Raw genomic sequence first — 25,080 nt, forward strand, 5'->3', positions numbered from 1 at the left:
GGGGGGCGGGACGGGGGGCAACCCCCGCCCACCGCGGGCCAACCTGAGCGCCGCCCGGGCTCGCGGCGCCGCCCGGCCCGGCCCCCACCGAGGCGCCGCGCGGCCGTGGCGCCCGGGCCCCCTGCCGGCTGCGCTCTGCGCCGCGAGCCCGGTGCGCGCCGGCTCGGACCCGGCGGGTCTGCAGCCCCGACCGCTGCCGGCACCCCCGCAGGGCGCCCGGCCCGCCCGCTGTCTCTCCTCCGCCTCCTCCTGGCCTCGCCCGCCCCTCTCCGTGTCCACAGCGAGGCAGCTTCGGAGGAGAAACGTTCTGCCCGTCGCCTCCCTGATCCTCGCCGCCTCCTCTTAGGTAAGCATGATCTCCTTCTGAGGCTGAGCCGAATAGTACTCTGAGAGGTGGAGAGATTTACCCAGGGTCTCCGGCTCCTAGCAACTGAATTGGGTGCTAAGTTGTTTTTTTTTTTTTTTTTTGCCGCCAAAGCCTTGGAGGGGGCAGCAAATTCAGATGCCTTTAGGGGCCAGATAAATAATATGAGTCAGAGGGCGAGGTGTAAGACAATAGAAGAGATGGAGACAGACAGATGGACCTAAAGACATTCGAATTCAAAATATTAAAACACCGCATCTTCCTCAAAAAGTTAAACATAGAGTTACCATATGACCCAGCAATTCCACTCCTATCTATGGACCCAAAAGAACTGAAAACAGCGACTCAAACAAGTACTTGCACACGAATGTTCATAACAGGACTATTCACAATAACCAAAAGATGGATACAGTCCCAATTGTCCAGCAACTGATGAATGGATAAACACGTTGTGGTATGTCCATACGATGGAATATTATTCAGCCATGAAAAAGAATGAGGTTCTGATACGTGCTACAACGTGGAAGAACTTTCCAAAAATTATGCTGTGAAAGAAACCAGTCACAAAAGGCCACATGTGGTATGATTCCACTTATACAAAGTAGGTAAATCCATACAGACAGAAAGTAGGTTAGTGCCAGAAGCTGTGGGGAGGGAGAAATGAGGAGTGACAGCTTAATGGGCATGGGGTTTCCTTTTGGGATGAGGAAGACGTTTTGGACCCAGATACAGGTGGTGGTTGCACATTTTGTGAATGTACTGCCATTGAGTTGTACACTTTAAAATGATTAATTTTACATCATGTGAATTTTACCTCAATTAATAGAAAGACATCATGTCACTCGGGGATCAGATTTGGCCCACGGGTCACCAGTTTGCAACCCCTGTCTTCTCTGGTATCCTTACCGACATCCTAACAATGGAAGTGCCAGACTTCAGAGGACTTCTTTGTTGAAGAAAACTCATTAATGACTCCTGTGCATGTCAGCCCTTGAGGAGCCCCAGTCTGGTAGGGTTACTGATAACGGCTCAGAGCAAGGACATGCTGTACCTTTTCGGGGACCTGAGGAAAGGCCTCACTGGGGAAGTGGCTTTTGAGATGGTGCTTGAAGGACAGAAGCGTTTCCTTGGAGGAGGGTGCTCATGTGGAGTGGGCCTCTGGCTGGAGAGGGCAGTGCTCATTCAGGGGAAGGCAGGCTTCCTCCTGAGCAGGGAGCCGGGGCGAGAAAGGTCAGTGAGAGAGATGGGGCACAGGTGGCACACTGGTGTTGAGAGAGGGGAGTGTGAGGACCAAGCTGGACTTTGGGGCATGTCCACACGCCCCGTGAGGTGGTCAAGGCAGGGAGGCCAGATTTTAGGAGTCTCGGGGAACAGAAACGGGGCCCCAGGGGCAGGGGCAGTGGGGACAGGAAAAGATGGGGACGTTCATGAGATGGTTTGAAAGAGGAATTGACTTGTCTTGGCAAGAAATTACTTGAGGAGGAGGAGGGGGTCAGAGACAAGCTGTGGGGAAACTCAGCTTCTGCTCCTCCCCTTTCTGCTGTTACAAGCACAGTGACTTATCCAAGGTCTTCGGGCCCTCGGTCCAGTGTTCTTCCCTGCCCCAGGCTGCCAGAGGGAGGTGCGAGGGGAAGGGAGTTCAGTATGTTGGAACGTCCCAGCAGGAGGGAAAGAAATCAGAAGACAACCTGGAGCCCAGAGATTTCAGAGACAGGGTGGGGATGGGGTGGGGGAGGGCACATCCTGGCTGAATGGAATACCTAGGAAGTGGCTGCTCACCTGAAAAGGGCAGCTGTAAATCAGAGCCTGGTGCAACCCTGGCAGCTCAGCAGGGAGTGTGTCCCTTGCCCACACCAAGGCCTTCTCCGCTCTGGGGGTTGCAGAGAGCAGTAGAGAGCAGCCTAGCTCCAGGCCTCTAGCAGAGCTGCCATTCAGAGAAACAAAGCTCAGGTCCCCGGCCCCTCCAGCCTGGACCAGGCTACCTGTCCCCCACCTCCTGCAAGGCTCTGGGCTCTAGGCTGCTAAGAGCAGCCCCCCCACCCCTCCCTAGAAGTTGAGCTGCTGACCTGGCAGAGGCTCCTTCCTATCTGGCTTCTCTGAGCCCTTTGAGGTTGTCCTGGTCACCCAGATTGGGAGTGCAAGGCTGAGGGGACGAGTTGCCCCAGGGGAGAGGCTGCTTCAGTTCCATTCCAGAAGGTGCCTCCTCCTCCCCGTCCACACAGCCTGTGCTTTCCTGTGCACCTTTGCAGGCATAGACCTTGGAGCATAAACCACAGAGTATCCATTGAACCTTGCGTACCCTCAGTCCAGCCTCCTCTGACAGAAGACCTGAGGTGCAGCGGAGGGACATGACCTGTCCCCCGCCAAACACATTTGGGGGCTGGCTCCCGGCAGGGCTGGGCCTGGGAGCTGGGTCTCTTGCTGCCTAGCCCAGAGCTCACTCTCTTCACCTATACTTCCTCCCGTGCGGCTGCCTCGTGTCGTGTCCTCACCCCTGTCCCTTTGGCCGTTAGCCTCTGTCTGCCTTTCTCAGCCCTTGAGAGAAGCAGGTGGGCTGGGCAGAGGGGGCAGTCAGAAGCTGGCAGGAGCCAGGCCTCTGTCCCTTCCCCACATTTGGCCACATCTGGGTGGCCTAGCCCCAGACTTGGCATTCTTGTGAGCTGCTGCAGGAGCCACACCACCCAGGAGCCAAGGGGCGAGACGCTCAGGCGCCCTGCCAGGATAGGGGACCGAGGCTCCCTGGGTGCACCGCTTCCTGAGGCTGCTGGCCTCGGACAATTTAGTCTCTCCCTCTGTGCCTCAGTGTCTTCATCTCCAAAAGGGGATCATAATTTGGCTGGGAAGATTGAGTGAAGGAACACCTGTAAAGTGCCTGGCACAGCGTCTGGCAAAGGGAGACATCTGTCAGTGTTAGTTTGTCCTTCTGCTTTCTCCTTGTGGGGAAAGTTCGTCACAAGGAGAAAATGCTTACGGGGAGCCTGTCCTGAAGGGGCCGGCCAGGCTGGACCACCCCAGCTCACACGCGCTCTCCTTGTTGTCTGGGTCTATCTCGCTGGGCCGGGGAGTACCCGCATCCCTGCTGCTTGCCAGTGGCCAAGACGGTAAAATCCTGGGACCACACAGCAGGAATTGCCCCCTTCCCACTGGTGCCACCTCTGGCCTTGTCACCCTTCTTATGGACTGTTGCAGCAGTCTCCCTACTGCCCTCTCAGCGTCGCCCACTCTGCCCAGAGGGCACTTGCCAACCCACGCATTCTGTCCTCACTCTCTGCTGCTTGAGAGGTGGCACCCCAGCTCCAGAACTGGTCCCGAGGCTCCATCAGCCCCTGCCCTGTATACCTCTGTGCTGGGGACTACCTCAGTGTCCTCATCTGGGAGTTGTTGGGAGAATCCCTTACCGGCACCCACTGTGCCCAAGACAGAATTACTTCCCTTATCCTGTCACTGCGGCAGCACTTGTCACAGTGCATCAGCATTTGTGGGTCATCTGTCTGTCTCTCCCAGGAGACAGCATAGGGCCTGGCCCCCAGTCCACGTCCAGACCCCCCAGGACCTCCTTCAGGACCTGACAGTTGATCATGCTCAGCTCCAACCACCATCTGCAAACAGCCACTTCATGACTGCTTTCTAAGCAGGAGGAGGAGGATGAAGGCAGGCAGCCCTGGCTCTAATCCCCGGTCCATAACTTTCTGGTGACTTCTCTGAGCCTCAGCTTCTTCATTTGTAAACAGGCAGAATCGCCGAGAATGAAACGGCATAAGCCGGTGAAGGAAGGATTTGACAGCTGTGTGTCCCACGCCCGCCCTCACCCCTCACTCTGTGCCCTCCCTTGCCCTCACTCATCCCCCTGGAGCTGGCCAGACGCCAGCCCAAGGGAGGAGAGCTGGGCGTTCCTGGGGAGGCAGCGTCTGAGGATTTCAGACCTTGCAAAGAGCAGGCTAACAGGTAACTTGGTGCCTGCTCTAACTCCTGCCAGCTCCTGCAAGATCATTCTAAACCCAAGAGCTGTGTCGCAGCGGGGCATTGTGGCTGTCGGAGTCAAGGCAGTGGGGCCCTGCTCACCTGCCCTCGCACCACACCCAGGGAGATGTGCTCCGCACCCTGGGATGAAAGTGGACTCCTGGGACCTGGACTGCCCTCCTTGAGTCACCTGTGCATTCGAGGGAGGAGTCTTTGTTCACCCCTCATGCCCCCCCACCTGGCCTCCCTGGTGACCCGGGCAGCCTCAGGCCGCAGGTGGGGGTGGAAGCTGAGAGCTGCCAGGACTTGCTCAAGTGCATGCCCTGGGGCACTCAGACCTACAGGAGCCAGCCAGGCCTGCAGTGTGAAAGGCCCCGGAAGTCCAGGCAGCCTGACTGGCCCACTGATGGGTCACCAGAAACCTGGCCTGACCCCACAGCCAGGCCCAGGACCAGCTGCCAGGCAGGTAGTAACAGGGTACCTTACTCTGGAACTTGGGAGACCAATCCCTGGGGGGCAGTGATTTATGGGTGGGGCGGGGGATGGGGATTGAGAGCAGTCTGCTGGTCACTGCAGAACTGCACAATGGCAAGATGAAAGCGTCCTGTGGCTGGGTTGCCCAACAACGTGAATGTGCTTAATCCTTAATACGGAACGGCCCATTTGAAAATGGTTAAGATGGTAAGTTGCATGTTATGTGTATTTTACCACAATTTAAAATTTTTAAAAAGAAAGTAAAAAAGCTGTACACTGAAGTGAACTTGGATTCTCATATTCCAGGGTTAGCTAAAAGGTAGTGGGACAATCCTTTTTTTTAGCAAGGATTTTACCTAGATTACTTTTAAAGCTTAATTATGGAAATTTCCAAATATGCACCAAGGTAGAGAGAAGATATTAAAAAACCTCCCATGTACCCATCACCCAACTTTATGATTTTATTCATCTCCATATAAACCCTCCCCCCCTCCCCTTCCCTCCCCCACTCCCGGGTTATTTTAAAGCAAATTCCAAACATTATGATACTTCATCCATCAATATTTCAGTGTAGACAAACATTTTGAATTGTAATATGCATTTATTTTAGGATGGGTGATTTCACAGGTATGATTGCCTAAGACGAGGCTGAAGGGTCCAGACCCTCACGGGCATCCAGGCAGGCCTCCGGCCGGCAGAGGAGCAGATTCAGCTTTGCCCTTCACCAGCACCGGGGCCACCTGCCCACTGACACTCCTTTCCTGAGAGAGGAGGGCAAGCTGGAAGGCCAGAGGAGTGACCTTGTGGTCACCTGTGGGACTCCTGCTGTGTGGAGAAGATGGCTGAGATGCTGAAGGGCACTGTTTCAGTGCCAAAAGAGGGATGTTTCCCATGGAGTATGGGAGCCCCAAGCCAGACCAGTTAGGTCCTGGTCTTGGGGGATCTCAGCCACCTGGCCAGCCATGCACTATGTGTCCAGCCAGTGGGCCCCTCACCCGCCCTTCCAGCTCTCTGTGCCCGGCCAGTCAGCCAAGCCAGGGCATAGCCCTCCCTGCCCTGGGCCTGGTACATGAAACTCCACAGGCCTTGGAAGTCAAAATCAGCCCCTCTCCCCTGTATCTTCTGCTGAGGCAGAGGTTTCCCTGGGCCCCTACTCTGTTCCACTTCCTCAACCCACTGAGTAGATGTGCCCGACACAGCCCGCCCATCTGGCTTCCATCCCCGACCTGCAGCAGGCCCCACTCCCAGAGCCACGTGATGGCTGCGCCTGTGCCCAAGCGTTCATCCCGCCCCACCCAGGAGAGACAGACAGGCTGGCACACATCTCCCTGCCTGGCGCTGCCACTCCCCCGCCCCACCCTCCCCCAGTCCTACCAGGGCAGCAGCTCCCCTCCCACTTGCTCCACTTCCTCCGAGACCCGGGCCGCACACAGATCCTCAGTCAGTCCTCGGGGTCCTCCAAGTATGCGTTTGTCACCCTTGGCAGGTCCAGTGGCAGGATGGGCACAGGATGGTGCAGTGTGGTCACCAGGGAGTTCAGGCCCTGGACCAGCCTCTTACTCTGCACACAGCTGCTATCCCCAGGGTGCTTACCAGGCTGACGGGGACAAAGAGGGCACCAGAGGGGGCAAACACCACTCGTCATTCCTGGGCTAGCGTACCCACAGGAGCCAGTGGGAAGGCCACACAGACCTACTGAATAGCTTGTTGCAGGCTGATCCTTCGGGAAGCAGATGCTGAGCTGGAGTTCAGAGTGCGAGAGTTTACTGGGGGGAACATCTGTGAAAGGAAAGGGGAGGAAGCAGGATCGGGCAGAGGGCACCACCAGGTGATACAGACCCAGTGGCCCTGCCCAGCACGGGCCTCCAGATCTGCCTGTTGGAGGATCCCTCATTGGGCCGAAAAGGGCCTCAGACCACTGTGCCGGGCAGCCGTCCTCCTGAGGAGAGCACCATCTCCAGCTAAAAGCTGCAATGGACCCAGAAGGTGCTAACAGCTGGCCACCGTCAGGCAGCCTCAGTCCTTGCAGCTGGGCAGTGAGTCCTTTCTTGCAGCGGGGTGTCACCTTGTCCCAGTCAGGCCGTGCTGTGTGCCCTTAGCATGGAAGCAGGTCAATGGTGGGGCCTCGGCCTCCTAGACTCTGCCTCCTGGCAGGAGGCGCTCGGCGTGGTGAATGAGTGTGTGCATGAACAGGTGTGTGAGCTCACTCTTCAAGCACTGGGTTTTAGTGTGATTCTGGAATGTGGCATCAGAGGACCTGCACTTGCATTGAGTCCTGGCTTTTAGGAGCTGTGTGACCTTTAACCTGTGCTAGACCTCAATTACCTTATTTGTGAAATGAGGGTGATGATGCCTGTTGTGAGATTTCGATGCGGTGAGAACCCTGAAGCTCACTGTGGAGTGAACTCAGGTGTCTGCTGTGATCTTTCTCCTGCAGGGCAGAAAATGTCACCCTGTGTAAGGAAGGGGACAGGCAGAAAACAGGCCAGAAACGTTCACAGTCAACGTCTCTGGGCGAGTTTTTTTTTGTTTTATTTTGAAATAGTTTTAGACTTAGAGAAAAGTTGCAGAAATAGTAGAGTTCACTTATCCCCTTGACTCAGCCTCCTCCTGTGTTAACATTGCCCATAACCATGGCCCAGGGATGCCAACCGAGGAGTTAACAGCAGTACTATACATTGCAGACTTCATTTGGGTTCCACCAAAACCCCTTTTCTGGTTCAGAATCCAGCCCAGCACCCCGCAGGACAATTAGCTGTCATGTCTCCTTAGTCTTCTCCAGTCTCTGCAGCTCCTCAGAGTTCCCTCATCTTTTGTGACCTCACCTTATGAAGAGGACTGGCCAGGTATGTTTGCGTGAGGCTGGGCGGCGTGGGGAAGAGTACCACAAAGACATGTGCCTTGTCAGTGCAGAGCAGGGGCCACAAGACATCAGTATAGCTCATTACTAGTACCTGTGCCGAGACCCAACAACACTTTAATTCCATTTACCTCCTTACCATTTAATTCCACTTACTCCTCCTCTGATTTCCAAGCTACTGTTGTTTATTTAACCCCACAGACATTATTGTTTTCTCATAAAATCTTCAGCTAGATTGACCCACATGTTTACCATGGTTTTTGCCCTTCCTCCTTCCCTGCATCCATGATCTTTCATCATCTTCCTTCTTTGCAAAACAGCCTTTAGAATTCCTATAAAGTGAAACAGTCCGTTGGTGGCATATTCTCTTGGTTTTTGTCTGAAAATGTCTTTCTTGCGTGTTTCTTCTTGAAGGATAATTACACTGAGTATAGAATTCTAAGTACATTGAAGCTGTTGTTTACCATCTGCTGGCTTCCGTGTTTGCTCTTGAGTCGGATGTGGTCTAATTCTGTGAAAACGCCAGGTTTCGCTACAGTATGGTGCAGTAACAAACATCCCCTAAATCTCCTTGGCTTGCAACAACAAAGGTTTATTTCTAGCTTGCTTTCCGTGTCCTGTGTGGGTTGGCTGCAGCTCCTGCTGGTGACGTGCTAGTCTCCTGACAGAGAGAAAAGAGCCATGGCAAAATCATGTGATGGTTCTTAAAGCATCTGCTGAGAAGTGACAGCAAATGTCACTTATCCTCACATGTCATTACCCTTGGTGTCATCAGCCAAAGCCTTATGTCAGCAGGGTGGGAAAGTACTTGCCTCCCATAGGGATTGGTGGCAAATAATTAGGAACAGTAATGCTGTCTACCACATTGCGGCTCCTTTGAAAAGTTCTGTATCACTTAGGGTCCACTCAGGAAAATATAAACCATGTTAGTTTCTTCAAATGAGGGGAATATAATACACAAGGTGGATTGCTTATGCAGAATGAGCAAAAGAGGATGCTGAGTTACCCAGATATTAGTAATTACAGGAAGCAGCTGCTACTCCTAGGCCTGGGAGGATAAAAGGGAAGAGGTAGGGTTAACAGAACCTAGGGGCTTGGACCATAAGAGGGGCCTGTTGGCTTGGGCTATGACCTGTGAGGGGGTTCCAGGGGGTTCCGTGTAGCTGGTGCTGGGAGTGTTGAAAGGAGCTGGAAGCTCCTGAAATGAAGCCGACAGGAAGTAGAGACAGGAAGGAATCCCCTTCCCCTGCCTGCTAATCTCCCTTTAGTCCTGCCATTGGCAGAACCTAACAGGAAGTCAGCTGGCGTGAGGCCTGGGAGATGTACTCGGCAGACTCTAGCCCCAGCGTCACCCCGCAGCTAGTCGAAGGGTGGGCTGTGACCTGAGAGACACGAGGTAAATAACTAGCACTGTTATCTGTCATTTTCCTCTGGATGCTTTTACCGTTTTTGTTTGTCTTTGGTTGTCTATGTTTTCACCATGACGGGTCGAGGTGTGGATTTCTTTTTATATATCCTGCTTGGGATCCATTTGAGTTCTCAAACCTATAGATTTCTTCCATGTATTCTGGAAAATTCTCAACTATCATCTTTTCAAATATTGCTTCTGTTTCTGTCTCTCTCTCTTCTCTTCTGGGACTGCAATTAAACATACATAAGATCTTCTCCTTGTAACTTCTGTATCTGTAACCTTTTCTTCAGTATTTTCCGTCCATTTGTCCCTCCAGACTTTTTTCTGGATTGTACTTCTGACCAGTATCCTAGGTCTCTAATTCATTCTTTAGTCATGTCAAATCTGCTGGGAAGCCCGTCCATTAAGTTTATAATTTTAGTTTTTAGTGTCCATTTATTCTTTGTTTTCATATGCTATGTAATTTTATAGTTTCCAGCTCCCTGCTGAAATTTTCAATTTCGGTATTTAATTTCTTGAACATGGTAACTGTAATAATTTATTTTGCAGTCTGTAATTCCTCTAGCTCTATTTCTGTTGACTATTATTTCTGATGATTTTAGCTCAAGGAATCTTGCTTCCTCGTGTGTCTGGTTATTTTTGTATGTTGAATACTGTGTTTTTGAAATTAATTGTAGAGATAATTTGAAATGGGGCGACTTTGTCGTTCACCAAAGAGGATTTCCTGTTGCTTTGGCCAGGTGCCTGGAGGGATGAGCACACTGAGCTCATGTTGGTTCACATTTAGGGCAGCGTGTTTTCTGGGGCACCGGCATGACTCAGAGCTGGACTGCCATGCAGGGAAGGGCCGGTTTGCCTTCTGTTCACCTTTACTTCTGGATATAGTCTTTTGGAGGCTGAGCCCAGTGTTGGGGGGCGGTTTATCAGTCTGTGACCCTTGGCAGGCCCCCAACTCTGAGTTTTGTTTCCAGCCCTGCAAGGCCACTAGAAGTGAGCTTGGCCTCTTAGCCACACCTTTCCAACTGGCAAAAGCTTCCGGGGCAACCACAGCCTCGAGTATCAGGGTCAGTTCTTTGGGATCCAGTCCTCTCCTGGACCTCGGCACAGCAATTCCCCACTATCTTGTTAGCTCTTTGACGCTTTTAAGAGTGTGTGTGTGAATTTTATAACATCTGACCAGCTCTTCTAGCTATCTTCAACAGATTTTGTCCAAAGTGGTTAGACTCCCTTTCCTAGGGGAGGGGTCCTGGCTCGGCTTTTTCAGCTATAAAGCTGTCAGTGTGGAGTCTGGACCAGAGGGTGCACGGGTGGTTTCAGGGAGACAGTTATGTCAGTCCACGTGGGAGAGCTGTGAGACTGGATGCGGGCGCTGGAGGCAGAGCAGGAGAGAGGACAGAGTTTGAGAGACACTCTGGATGTTGGGTTATTGTGTTTGGGTGAGGAGGGACATGGGAGTGGAGCATGCCTCGAGTTTTTGGCGTGAGTAACCAAATGGGTGATGGTCCCAGTCTTGGAGGCAGACGTGTGTGAGGAAAAACAATTTAGTGAGAGAATATCAGCAGCTTGGCTTTGGGATGTCCCGAGGGAGAATGTTCCACGGGCAGTTGCATGTTTGAGCCTGGAGTTCAGGCAGAGATATATAAAATTGCAAGTTTTCAACATGTAGGGAGCATTTTGACGCTGTGGTTTTCTTGAATGGGACTATTTTAATTAGAATTTTTGCCAGCACTAATGATTTTTTTCTTGGGTCAATGAAGCATTTTTTAAATTAAATTTATTAAAGCAAATTAATTTCTTGATAAGAAATTTAAATATAACACAGTGAAACCATTTCTTATTTTTTGCATTTAAATTTTATTTTGCCAAAATTGTTTTCATGGATATCACTTACTTTCAATCTGATTTTATTCAGTCTAATCTTTAAACAAAATCGTTTTCTTGTCAGTTTGCATTTCCTTTTGCGACTATTATTTTCACCAAGTCTAATCTCCTGGATCAGGTTTTGCACATCTAAGTTATGTCAAGAAGATGTGATTTTTCCAATGTTTTGAAGTCAATCATTGGTTTTACTGTGTGCAGGGTCAGCTGCTGGCTGTTTTATTTTGTGTTGCCGGGCCTAAGAGTGATACTTTGTGTTTCTTAGGGAATCCAGGAGACATTTTTGAGCAGTTTTGTGAACAAGACAGGAATGAAGAGAGAGAAGAATAGTTGAGGAACACCAGGAAATGGGGAGAGAGGGAAAGAAAATGGGAGAAGAGGAGAGAAAGAGGGAGGGTGGGAGAGATGGGGGGGTGTGGCTGGAGAGGACACACAGTACAGCAGGTCCGAATACCTTTGGGGTTTAGACGGGCAGGGTGAAAAATGCCCTGCTAGTCCTCAGCGTATGGATAGTCACCGAAGCCCCAGAGGAGGATGAGGTTGTCAGGAGAGAGAACAGGGCTCCAGTCAGGGCTTCAGGGACTGCCAGATGTGAAGGCAGGTCCGGAGGGTGAGGAGCCTCAAGCCCGCAGAGAGGGAGAAGAAAACCCGGCGCGGACTCCCGCCGCAGCCCGCAGCCCGCGCGCCCGCCCTCCCGGTCCAGCCAGGTCTGGGCCCCGGTGTGGGTGTGCGCGTACTGCCACGCGGTCTGGAGAGTGACGCGAACGTGTGCTCCCCTGAGAGGGGCAGAGGATGGAGCGACAGCGGCAGGGAGTGCTTGGCTGTGCTGCGGGAAGACGCCCCAGGAAAGGAGGGGTCCCACTCTTCCTCCCCGGGTCTTCTCATTGTTCCTGAGCCCAGCCTGAGGGTCACCGTGCAGAGAATGGCCTGGGGCAAGGAAGCAGGGGTGCAGGCTCTGGAAGTCCCCCTGGCTCTTTTCTCCAGGATGGCAGCACTGGTTTGGGTTTATAGGGCTGAACTGTCTTTACCAGGTACCCCAGCCAGGTGCTGCTGCCCTGCCTGTGTCCCACCCCGGATGTCCCACACTGCCCCCACTCCCACTGTTCAGTTTTTTGTCAAGTGATCTGTGTTCCAACGGCCATAGGACCCCTCTCTAGGTTGGCCAGATTTAGCAAGTAAAATTACAGAATGCCTGGGTAAAGTGGAACTTAAAAAAACTAATTATTTTTTATATGAAAATAAAATCTTTATCTGAAATTCAAATTTAACTGTGTTTCTTTATTTTGTCTGGCACCCTTACCCCTCTCCCTGCCCTACCTGGACAAGTGCAGCCCCCCTCAGAGGCCCAGCTGCCCCCACTCTGGCCATTTCCCATACCAGCCCCAGTGTGATTGAGCCAGGGCACATTCCAATCACTGCGGACTGCGGACTGTGGACCGGTGAACGTGCTTTGTTTGGTGGTGGTGGTGTTCTCAATCACGAAACTTCACTATGAAGACTGGATTTCTGGCTTCTCTGTTAAAAAATGTGAAGCTGTGGCAACCTTGAGCCCAGTTATCCACCTTGGCTCCATCACTGGGAGCTAAGAGTGCCTCTCCTTTGTAGAAAGCCCTAGTCACCACTCCTCCCGGGTCCCTTGGGCCTCCTTCGACTCCGTAACCTGCCCTCGTCCCACCTGAGCTCTGACCTCTGACCTGCTGAGGTCAGATTCCCCAGCTTGACATTCAAGCCGTTTCCCACTCAGAGGATATCTCCTCTCTCCCACCTTCGTTCTCTAGTCTGTTCCTTTTCTCACCTTTCTCTCTGGCCCATGGAACCCTGGATGGCTCCTTAGCGTGTCCCATGCTTCTGTTCCTGCACCCGTTGGCCCTTCTGCCCAGTAGGTGATTTCTCCTCCCTGTGTCACATCCTGCTCCTTCCTCCACACCCAGGCCACATGGACATCCTCCACTAGACGCTCTTTGTCACTGCCCCTTTGGAAGGTGCTCTCTGCTTCTCCTCTCTGGCCATCCACAAAACCATTTGTATCTTTTACCAGCTGCTTTTGCAACAGACACACACAGATTCCCAGGGCTGAGGGTCGCTATGTAGATGCTGGGGAAACAACAAGGAAAATGACCTTTGGGAGCTCCCAGGTGAGTGTGGCAGAGCTCACGGGCAGGAGAGGCCCCTGACCTGGCTGCCGGCAGGGCTGAGAACAGGTTCCCCAACCGAGGACACGTCCAGCTGCCTCTGACTTGGCAGAGGTGTTCCCCACCCTGGGGAAACCACCCAAGCAAAGGCAGCCTGTGTGGCCTGGCCCATCTATAGTGGGGGAGACCTCCTTCCTGGGAAATGAGGCATGAGGGAGTAGAGCTGGATTGTGAACTGTCCCCAAGGCCCAGCTCAAGACTTTCCACTCTAGCATAAGTAATTGGAAACCAGTGGAGTTTGTAAAGCAAAGAAGTTGCATAATGACTTACTAGAACGTAAAACCCATAAGGAGCAGGGATTCTGGTCTGTTTTGTTTTTAGAACACCTAGTAACTACTGAATAAATAATTGTGTAATGCGTGAATGAGTGAATGAATGAATGAATATGTGGCAGGAAGGTCATTCAGGCAAGAGTGAGAGGACTGACTGGAATGAGCAGAGTCTGGGAAGGGAAGCCAGGAGGCAGGGGGATACCAGGTCCCGGGAGAGGGTCTGCGTGGAGGGGCCGGCTGTGGGAGGTTTAGATGCGCCTTGCAAACCACTTTCCCACCTTTCCTTCGAGGCTGGGCCTTCATCTTTGCAGTAGCTCTGCACGATGTCTGGCCCAGAGTAGCTGCTCAAAAACTATTTGTTGAACATTCAACAAAAGAACATTCTAGGTCTGCTCAAGGACAGAGGTGCCTGCCCTTGACTCCAGCAGTGTGGTGGCTGGCCTGGAATGGCCTCCTCTAGAATCCTGCTGTGCTTACAGCTTTTCTTCCAGTTTACTTAGAGCCTTTGCAGACGTTGCCTCATTTGATCCTGATCACGACGCTGAGAAGTGGGGACCATTAGCCCCGTGTTACAGGCATGGAGACAGAGGCCAAAAGAGGTTGTGTGACGTCACCAGGGTAGAACCTGGGAGGGATGGAATTCAGACCCAGGTCTGCCGGTCTTCATGTCCACGGCCCTTTCTGTGTCGTCACGTAGCTGGAAGGGTGTGATTAGTACATGTGAGAGAGCACCAGGCAGCACGTGGCTTCAGCGCTGAGCGGGCAGGAATAGTCAGTGCTCGTGTGCACTGAGCATGTCATGTGTGCCAGGTGCTGCTCTGAGCACTGGATACGAGTCACCTCATTTATTCCTCAAACGCCCTTTGAGGTTGGTCTGTCTTCTCCCCATTTTACAGATGTGGTGTTGGCAAAGTATAAGGGGCAGAAACCACTGCAGGCTGACACTCCCAGGGGGGCACCTCGGAGAGGTCTTAAGCCAGCTGGGCTGAGGGGTGTATGGGAGGAGGAAGGGGTTCCTGGAGGGAGGAGCAAAGGGTAGAGGGACGGGCAGGAAGGAGGGGCCCCAGTTCTATCAGACCAGGGGGAGAGGCCCAGGGGGTGTGTTAGCCGAGGCTGGCTACGGCCTGCCTGCTTTCCACAAGGAGCCAGACCCAGCTGATTGAGGTCTGAGCACACAAGGTCCTAGGGCAGGGGCTCGGGGGTGGGGGTGCACTGGGCAGTGGTGAGGAGGAGGTCTGGACAGAGAGACAGCTGGCTGTCAGGACACTGCAGGCCTGTGCCTGGTGGGAGATGGTGAAGACCCGAAGTAGCACATCTGGAGGGAGGGCGTAGGTTTTCCTGAGGAAGGAAGGATGGGCAGGTCAGGACCACCTTCGAGTGTCCGTTCACTTCCAGGTGTCACGTCTTCAGAAGCCTGTTGACTGGAGGTGGCATATGGTGCCCATAGGTGTATGTTCACCTGCACAGTGTTGACTTATATGGTGTGCTTTTTTAAAATTAATTGCTGACTTAAAAAATCAAGACATTTCAAATACAAATACAAAACTCCTGTTTCTGCTGGAAAATGAGAGATCTGGCAATCCTGGGGCCTGACTTCCGCGTGGCAACAATTGGCTGAAACTAAAATGGCTGTTTGCAATAATAGGGCACATACTCCTCTCTTTGCCGCAGTCCCTGCCACTCCCTACCATCCACCTCACTCACTCATGGCACTTCCTTGGCCCCCATAGGCAGAGTTTTTCAACACCTGATTTGGATAAACTGGAGCATGTTTGGAGGAGGGGCAGACTGGTGAGTGACTTAGAGTCATGTCGCATGCAGACCAGCTGGAGCCGTGGGGGATATTTACTCTCCGGAGGCATGATCATAGCCTTCACTTTTAAAGGGCTAAGATGGAGGAGGGGGCAGGTCTGTTCTGTGAAGCCACAAGAAAAAACTAGGACCAGTGAAAATGTCGAGGCGGGGCTGGGAAGGGAGGCAACAAGGAGGCAGACTTCAGCTCGACCTAAGGCAGAGTTGTGACCATCGTAACTATTTCAAGATGTAGCAGGCAGTGTCAGGAAGTGGTGAGCTCCCTGGCACAGGGGTGGGGGCCGTGCTGAGGCTGAGCCTGGGCAGCAGCTTCCCCACCACCACTCAGAGGAAGCCCTAATGTTGCGTGGGCAGCTGAACTGCATGCCCTGGCGGTTCCTTCCAGCCCTCGAGGGCTGGATTCTGGCGGTGCAGACCAGACGCCAGGGTGAAGCAGGAGGCAGAGTGGGAGGTGGGTCCCGCACTGCCGGCCGGCAGCCTGAAAGATGCTGCTGCCGCTGGTAGGAGCCGGGACTCGGGATGAAGCGGAGTGGCGGGAGCGGCAGGGGAGGATGTTTTTTGTGTTGCAGCGTGAAGAGCAAGGGCTTTGGGTGAGACCAGTTGGGTCTTTTAACCCTCCCATGCCTCTGTGTCCTCCTTGGTGAAGTATCTCTCAGTGTTGTGAGAGGATTTGGGTGAAAACATGCTGCCCGTGCTGCGTGGTTGGTAGCAGCAGCCAGATGAAGGTGGCGCTGATGCGGGGTCGGTGAGCCGAGGAGTCGAAAGAAAGATTTCTTAGATTCTTAAGATCTGGCAGTAGTGCTCTTTTATTTAGAGAATAGTATAGAATAGCATGGGGACAGGACCCATGGGCAGTCAGAGCTTCTGCTGCCGCTTCTGCTGCCCCCGCTGGCATGGGGACAGGACCCACGGGCAGGCAGAGCTGCTGCTGCTGCCCCGAGTTGAGGGTTAGGGCTAAATTTAAGGCATAGGTATGTGAGTCATCTCTTTACGAAGACAAAGGAAAGAACATGAAAAAAAGTTAAAATGGTATCAGTGCAGGTGGGGTCTGGTCGTTGGGTGATCCCATGACTTTTAGACAAGATTCAAATCGGATTAAGTAAAGGTTAGAAAGGTTAGAAGCCACCACCCTAAATCAGTTACATGAGATTGCCAGACAGCAACCAACTTAAGTTCTTGCCTCTGGCATTAAGAGTTTCTAGAGATAAGGCCATCCCCCTTCTTCCTGGCACAGAGAGGGAGGCATCTTTACAGATAGAGGTTTCCCTTAGAAATGTAAATCTTTCCCAACAAAGGGACAAGCAAGCAAATTCCACTCCTTGGAGCTTGCTTCTCATCTGTAGTTTTAAAAGTAACCAGCCTAAAAGTCCTCATCATAAATCGTTTTAAAATTAAGCAGCCTAAAAATCCTCATTAGTGCCTCCTCCCCGTGCTCCGGCCCGAGAGACCTTCCTGTTTCTGGATGGAGTGGACGCAAGGCCTGGGTTGGGTCCTGCCCACATGACCAGAAGTCTGACATCCAGTTTCTGTATGTGAGATGGAGAGGCATGTTGGATGACCTCTAGGGGCCCAGCCTGCTCCGGGCCACCCGATGCCCTGACAGGAATCTGGACGGCTGAGCTCTCTGTCCCAGAGGGACAGCGTGGAGGCTGGAGCAGTGGGCGTGGGGGGCCCTGGAGGCAGCTGCTGTAAATGTTCTTCTCAGATGGGAAAGGGAGCTGTGATATTATGATTTATAATAAGAAATATATATGTGGTCTTGGGCCGGCCCTGTGGGGTAGTGGTGAAGTTCAGCGTACTCTGCTTCAGCAGCCTGTGTTCACAGGTTCAGATCCCAGGTGCAGACCTACACCACTTGTCAGCCATGCTGTGGTGGTGTCCCACGTACAAGGTGGAAGAAGATTGGCACAGATGTTAGCTCAGGGCCAAGCTTCCTCAGGAAAAAAAAAGAAAGAAATATATATTTTGTCTCTGTTCCTGGCACAGAGCTCCTAAAACCCTTGGAATTTCCTAAGTGATAAGAGAGTTCAAGGTGTCTTCTGTTATGTTAATGACGTGAGTTTTGGACCACCTAAGGGTGGGGGCTGGTTGCTGGAGGAATCAGCTGTGTGATTAGAGGGTTGGAACTTCCAGTCCCACTCCCTGACCTCAGGGGAGGTGACAGGGCTGGAGGATGAATCTGTCCCCAGTGGCCAGTGATTTAATCAATCATGTCTATGTACTGAGACCGCCATCAAAACCTGAAAGGATGGAGTTTGGAGAGCTTCCTGGTTGGTGAACATGTGGCGTTTCCAGGAGAGCGGCGCTTGGAGAGAACCTGAAATCTTCATGCCCTTTCCCCGTACCTTGCCCTATAAATCTCTTCCATCGGGCTGTTCCTGAGTTATATCCTTTTCTAATAAACTGGTGATCTAGTAAGTAAAATGTTTCTCTGAGTTCTGTGAGCTGCTCTGGCAGGTTAATCGAACGCAAGGAGGGGGTTCTGGGAACCTCTGAGTTATAGCTAATGGGTCAGAAGCAGGTGATGAGGATCCGGGCTGCCCCAGGGAGAGAAGCCCAAGGCGTCCTGCCCTGCATGCGGATCCATATCATCCTCCGGGAAGCCTAGGGCGTCCTGACCTGATCCGACCTGATTCCTATGCAAAGTTATAGGACCACCCGATAGCCAGACAGGTAGATCAACCTATAATGTCATCTGAGTTACGAACCAGTTTCTGAGAAATCAAGAGCAACTGTCCTTGGAAAATCCTTGTAAGGCTGGAAAGCAGCTCTAGAGGTGTTCAGCTTCCACCCATTTCCCTCATCTCAAAGAGCTTGCAAATCCCCTGGGGACTACCTAGCCCATCACTAATTCCTAAGACTGAAGAAAAGAAAGGAAAAAAGGAAAAAAACGGCCATAAGTGTGCCCTTGCCAAAAAATCTAGCATCTTAAATGTCTTCTCCACAAATATTAGTAAAAAGGCTCAAAAGAAAGTTTGGATTCATAACTGGTGAGCTTTAGCAGTAATTTTTAAAACAGTAGCTGTGGAGATTCAGTGTATGTGTGTCTATATATGTTATATTGTGTGGTATTTTACCTCCGGATGGTATGGCCAAAATTAAGAGCTCTGTTTAATTGTCTTAAAGTAAGTGCTTGCATAAATTATAGGTGTAGTGGAAATTAACCCAATGTCTTTTAAGTTAACATGATAAAGATTAACTTCTGGTAAAAGAAAGCTTGTTTAAATTTGTTGGTTTGATTGAAACAGGCATGTCTTCAGAGCTGTCAGTATTTAGATATGATGCAGACATACAGCCTGGGTTTACTAATCACATAAGCTCATGCTGTCTGTTAGAAATTCATCAGCAAAATAATAGCTTTAAATGATAGCTAGTTTTGTCCAGTGTTTCACGAGGATTTCATGGGTAATCTGAACACAATTGTTGGAAACAAATGATTTAGACAGATGAAAATGGGTAAGAGTTTTTGGGTACAATAATTAAGTTTTATGGGCTGTATACTTGAGAAAAAACCAGCTTCCAAATTCTTTTTGGTAACAATCTTGAGTTTTGCCAAGTTAAGTTAAATGATAAAAATCTGTTGAGTATCTGGGTCGTTTTTGAATAGGATGGAACACTGAAACGTTATTGCTGCACCTGTCTAATTTATCCCTTTGGCTTCTTATTGCAGAGAGGCTAAAGGATGTCTTGGTCTATTAGCAAACATGCCTGTGTTTTATTACTGTGAAGTAGCATGTTTCCTAGAAATTATGAAAAGTGTTTAGAATTGTGATAAAAAAGGCAATTTATAGTTGCTTAGTTTTTATAGTGTCTCTTAAGGGTTAAAAATTCTCAATATATGTAATTAAAGCTACTGGAAATTAAAATGGAAAACAGCTTTGTATACAAGGAACTTAAAATGTATATTTTCAGTAAAGAGGGTATAAAGAATGGAAGTATTTTTGTTGGGTTAAGAAAGATAAATTTGTCCTCAGGTCCTAGAAGAGAATGAAAGCATGGGACAAATTCTGAACATAAAAGGAAGTGGTAGAAGGTTTGTGAACGAGAAATTCAGAAAGGAGTTTTATGCTGGTCAAGTAGACTAAGATTAAAGTAAATACAATTAAGTAAATGCGTTTTAATGTTAAAAATAAGCTAGTGCAAAAATTAAAATTTGGTTTTCTCTGAAAGGATAATTTTCTTGCTCTAGCTCTACCTAAAAGACAGAAAATCTGTGTTGCTAAAACAATTTCCTATGTTCAGAAAGAAAGATGTTTTGACTGTTTTAACCGCTCTGGAATGTTTCTGTTGTCAGTTTGAATAGATACCTGAGCATTGTTTCACAGTAAGCATTGTTTCCTATTTGAACAAGTGTTTTAAAATCTTTTGATGTTTTTGACAAGCTTCTCTCTCAAAAAATAGTCAAATCCTGAATGATGGCTTTTATTTGACCTAGTAGCAGGGAGAAGATTTCTCTGAGGATTTTCAGAGGGCCTCTGAGACTTCTCAAAGAAATTTGCTCTCTCTTCCTATAAGGAGGAAAATACTAAACTTATTAGGCTTATTTGGTATGATAAATTACTTGGGAAGCATTGTCAAATAAGTAATGATAAACTTCCTTGGGTGGTATTATGTGGGTGAATGCTATTGATGTAAATGTTTTAAAATTATGTAATATTCCTAAAATTTTTATCTGTCCTGCTTGTCAGCCATAATCTTAGTTATTATCTAGCAGTGTTGTATGTCACAGAAGTAGCCAAGTTTCTTTGTCAATTTTCCTTTGAGTCTTTTGTCATTTGCAGATAGTTGCTGTTTTACTCTGATGCTTTTTGCTTTTGCAAATATGTTTCATCTTCAGAGAAATTCCTGGAAAGGATTCTGACACAGGATTCTAGAATACAGGTTTCTGATAAACTTTCGGATGGTAAAACTGAACTGGATAAGAAATTGCAAAATTCTAATGGAGAAACTGATGGCCTCATAAAACTGCTGACAGAAGATTAAGATCAAGAATTGATTACACAGGACTGATGATGATGATGATGAAGATGATTATAATTTTTATGACTTTTGTTTGAAATATTATTGATTTTTTGATGTTTTGTTTTCTCAGATTCAAGGAAATCTTCTCTTTTCTCTTATGCTAACTATGCCTTATAGCAATTTGGTGAAATTATGCCTTTGTGTACAGAACTGAAACATTTATCTTTTTCTCCCTACCTGATCCCTCTAGTATTTGGAAACTCTTTGTGAGTGAGTATGGTTATTTTGTGGAAATACAGTTATTTGTGTGAATAAGAATCTGTTCTCCTTGTAACAGGACTCATTTGAAAACATTGGCTATATTACCAAGGCTTTGACTGGAATGTCATATTTGAGAGAACCATACAGGCTCAGATATGACAAGACAGCTTTTCAGGAACAAAAATTGGACCTTCTGGAATAAAGCCACTTGGAAATATTGGCCTGGTTGTTTACAGAGATTCAGGCAATCTTACCTGGTAAGTAAGGAAGCTCACTTATCTGGAGGGTGCAAGGAACCTCGAAATATTTTGGGGGATCTCAAAAAGAGAGGAAGCCACCCAAATCTGTAGGTATTACAGGCAAAATCTGATGGCAAGTCCTTGGCTTGGCTTTTCTGGCTTTGAGAGGCCTTTAAAGTTAGATCTGAGATTCCTCATAAAAAAATTCTAGCAAAGTAGATTTAAAAGAGCCTATGTGATCAATTGCTGTTCGTGCTGCACTTATGTAAATAATTGGACCAAGTTTTATTGAAACTACACTTATTTTGAAGACCAGTTAATCTTAATTTGTCTATCTTTTGTAAAAATGAGGGTGATTTTAGAGAGAAAAACGATGTTTCAGTAGAAGGTATAGTACGCATTCATGGATGTTAGATTATAGCTCTTCTCCCCTACAAGATTCACCTGTTACTAATCATAAGGTCTCCTTGTGGCCATCTGTCTCTGATACCTGGGAGTTCCCTGGCCACAGTCAAACCTTTTCTTTCAACTCTCCTGCCCAAACACTAACTAAATTTGCCTTGTCACAGGTGGGTCATAAACAACAAGTTCCTAAGGTAAACTCCCCAACCTATGGATACACACAGGATGGACTATTTCAAATTTGGGACAAATATCTTTGGTTCACTCCTACTAGTGGTCAACTCAGTCAAAAGGCCACTCTATGTTGGGAACAAACCAATCACACCTGTGATACGTGGCCTAATAGCATCTGACCTATGGGACAAATTCCCCATTACACATGTTCTCATATCATAGTTCTCTTATCATGTCATAAGAAATACTGATTGGTTTGGGACTGACTGGGATAGACGGCCCAGCACACGTTGGTTAGCCCCTAATGGCACTCACTGGTTATGTGGCTCCAACTTATGGCCTTGGCTGCCACCTGGATGGATTGGACGATGCACCCCAGGCTTCGTCTGGATGCAAGGTAGAAATACATTTACTGTGTCTCCTCCTGCAAACCTACCCAACCTACAGCGACGCTGGACCTGTTCTGTCTTCCACTGGTGTGGTCACCTTGCCTCAATTTTCCTTCCCCAATTAGGAATCGAAAGTGTCATCTGGCACATGGAAGCCCTAAACAAATTTACCATGAAGGCATTAAACGATACACAACATAACCTTTCGCTGCTCGATTTAGAGGTATCCCACATACATAAGGTAGTCCTCCAAACCGAATGGCACTGGATGTCTTGACGGCAGCACAGGGGGGCACTTGTGCCATTATAAAAACCGAATGTTGTGTCTATATTCCTGACTACCATCAAAATATCTGGCTTCCTATCTGATATGAGCCACCAAGTTAAATCCATATCTGACCCCACCCTATCCCTAAATGATTGGTTGGTCAGGTCCAGGTCTTGGGACTATTGTCAAAGCCTTATTCATTGGGTTAATCATCTTGCTTGTATTTCTTATTATAATTTGCTGTCTATTTCATTGTTTGTCTTCCACATGTCAACAAAGTTTCACTTCCTGGACCACTTCCCGTCAAATGATTCTCTCGTCTCCAGAGGATCTGTATACCTTGTCAGCCTTGGACTCCACGGGCGCAAGCTTCTCATCTGCTGAACTTCCTGCCTTGTACCCCTGTGGCCCCATTTAGGGACGGCTCTACGACCTTGTGCAGCCGGAAGTAGTTACAGAAGACTGACCATCGTCCATATCCCCAAAGGATTTCGGGGCCAAATAGGTTCAGGGGGCATTTTATGATGGGAGAAAGGCCCAAGGCATCCTGTCCTACATACCGATCTATATCATCCTCCGGGAAGCAGAGGACATCCTGACTTAATCCGACCTGATTCCTATGCAACGTTATAGGACCACCCGATAACCAGACCCCACCTGCACTGATACCATTTTAATGATTTTTTTAACATGATTTTTCCTTTGTCTTGTAAAGAGATAACTCACATACCTATGCCTTATAAATTTAGCCCTACCCTCAACCCATTGCAGCTCTTCACTGCCCATGGGTCCTGTCCCCATGCTGCAGCTCTTACTGCCCATGGGTCCTGTCCCCATGCTACTCCATGCTATTCTCTGAATAAAAGGGCACTACTGCCAGACCTTGAGAGTCTAAGAAATCTTTCAACTCTTTGGCTCGCTGAGCCCACATCACAGGGATGAGAACATGGACTTGTGATTGGCATCTGAGTTGGGGGAAGGGGCAGTCTTGTAGGACTAAGCCCCTGTGGGATCTGACACTACCTCCAGGTAGACAGTGTCAGAACTGAGTTGGGTTGTAGGACACCCAGCTGGTGTCAGAGAATTGCTTGATGCTGGGAAAAAACTCACACGCTGGAATTAGTCTTCAGAGCAGTAGACTTCTCTGATTTCACCTTTTTATATAGTTTTGACTTTCAAATCATGAAAATATTTTACGTATTCAAAAAGTAAAATTAGGGGCTGGCCCAGTGGCGCAGTGGTTAAGTTCACACATTCCACTTCGGTGGCCCAGGGTTCACCGGTTCGGATCCTGGGTGCAGACATGGCACCTCTTGGCAAGCCATGCTGTGGCAGGCATACCGTATATAAAGTCGGGGAAGATCGGCATAGATGTTAGCTCAGGGGCAGTCTTCCTCAGCAAAGAAAGGATTGGCGGCAGATGTTAGCTCAGGGATAATCTTCCTAAAAAAAAAAAAAAACGTAAAGTTAAATCAAAAAAGAGAGAAAAAGCAAACCTGAAATGGAATATGAATAGAAAAAAATACATCTATTTATAGATCAAATTAATAATACCGCCACACGCACCTAAGTAACTTTGACTCCACTATCCATTAACGGGACATTTTCTAAGGCTAAAAAGAACTGCCCAGGGGCCAGCCCGGTGGCGCAGCGGTTAAGTGCACACGTTCTGCTTCTTGGCAGCCTGGGATTCGCCGGTTCGGATCCCGGGTGTGGACCTGGCACTGCTTGGCAGGCCATGCTGTGGTAGGCATCCCACATATAAAGCAGAGGAAGATTGGCACGGATGTTAGCTCAGGGCCAGTCTTCCTCAGCAAAAAGAGGAGGACTACAGTAGTTAGTTCAGGGTTAATCTTCCTCAAAACAAAACAAAACAAAACACTGCCTAGAAACCCTGACCTTTGCTTAGAAGGCTTGTTGAAGAAGTGGTTGGACGTATTTCTAAAAGGATTGTGTGTGGTGCAGGATACATGTATTTTCTTGTAATTTTAAAAAAGGGTGTTATTTGCTTGGGCTCTCTGGGCCTCTTATAGCACAGCAAACACTTTAGTAAGTAGACATGCAACAAAACACCTGAAACACTTCGGATTGAGTTGGACTCAAAACAGCCCTCACCCCACTGCACGCCCGCCAGGAGGGCATGGGTCGCTGAGTGGGCAGCGCCCCCTGCAGGACGGTGTTTGCCAAACTCCTGTCCACAAAACAGATCTGTGTTTCTACAAATTAGTTTTTCCAGCACCAAAACTTGGATGCCCTCTTCCCCCAGATTTATTGGAGGAGACATCTGCCTTCGTAGCGTCTGTGTCTCTCCCGTGATTCAGTTATGGCCAGTTGGGAGGGCACGTTCCGCAGTCGGACAGACAAGGTGAGAGTCCTGGTGTTGCCTCACGGTTCTACAGACAGACGTGCCGACTCCGTCCCGCGGAGATCATGAAGAGGCAGCCGTGCAGACGGTGCTGAGAAGGAAATCAGATACGGGAAGAGGCTGTCCCAACCTGAGCTGCGTTATAGAACCAAGGGGGGCAGGGCGGGGGGCACAAATTCAGAGTAGCCGGGATGAGCAGGGCGGCAGCTCTTCACTGGGCGGCCCAGTTAATCTATTGGTAATCAGACAAGATGTGCCTAATCCCCTTGTGTGGGCGCAGACCATCAAGGCCCAGCGGTCAGTGACTGCTCAGGTCAGTGATGGGCAGGGCCAGGTCATGTGGGTGCCTGACTCTAGATCCCGTGTTTCTTCCCTGGCTGATGCTGTCGGGTAGCAGCGAGGCCCACTCTCCAGGGACTGCAGCAGGGGTGGGCAGAGGGAGAATCCTCTGTTCTGAGCCTTTCTCTGCCTTTTCTTCCCCAGAATTCAGCTTCCCGCCTGGGAAGGGGGACTTCAGTGACCACCGGGCAAGACTGGCAGCCTCCCGGCACCCCCACCACAGACCCTCCCTCTCCATCTCACCTTGCCTGAAGCCCACAGGGATGTCCTTGCGCAGTCAGGCAACAGAGCGAGCACTCGGCTGGCGCGTGGTGTGCACCTGGTTCACACTGGGTCCGCCAAAAGGCTCTCCTTCAGAGCCTTATCTTGTTAGGTCAGCAGCAGCAACCAGACCCCATCCTTAGGTTACCTAGGTACTTTCCAAAAGTCACCTCACTGACATGATAAAAGATACCTTT

General features: G+C 49.6%; 1 long non-coding RNA gene across 1 annotated transcript; it reads left to right on the forward strand.

Moving 5' to 3' along the window:
• The first annotated feature begins 79 nt into the window (after window positions 1–79).
• Window positions 80–22,799, forward strand: LOC106827199 (uncharacterized). The gene is made up of 3 exons (XR_011505704.1): window positions 80–346; window positions 20,523–20,703; window positions 22,198–22,799. It is a non-coding gene; the product is annotated as an uncharacterized lncRNA (long non-coding RNA).
• The last annotated feature ends 2,281 nt before the right edge of the window (window positions 22,800–25,080 follow it).

The sequence above is a fragment of the Equus asinus genome, chromosome 9 (genome assembly GCF_041296235.1).
Source record: "Equus asinus isolate D_3611 breed Donkey chromosome 9, EquAss-T2T_v2, whole genome shotgun sequence".
Classification (NCBI taxonomy): domain Eukaryota; kingdom Metazoa; phylum Chordata; class Mammalia; order Perissodactyla; family Equidae; genus Equus; species Equus asinus.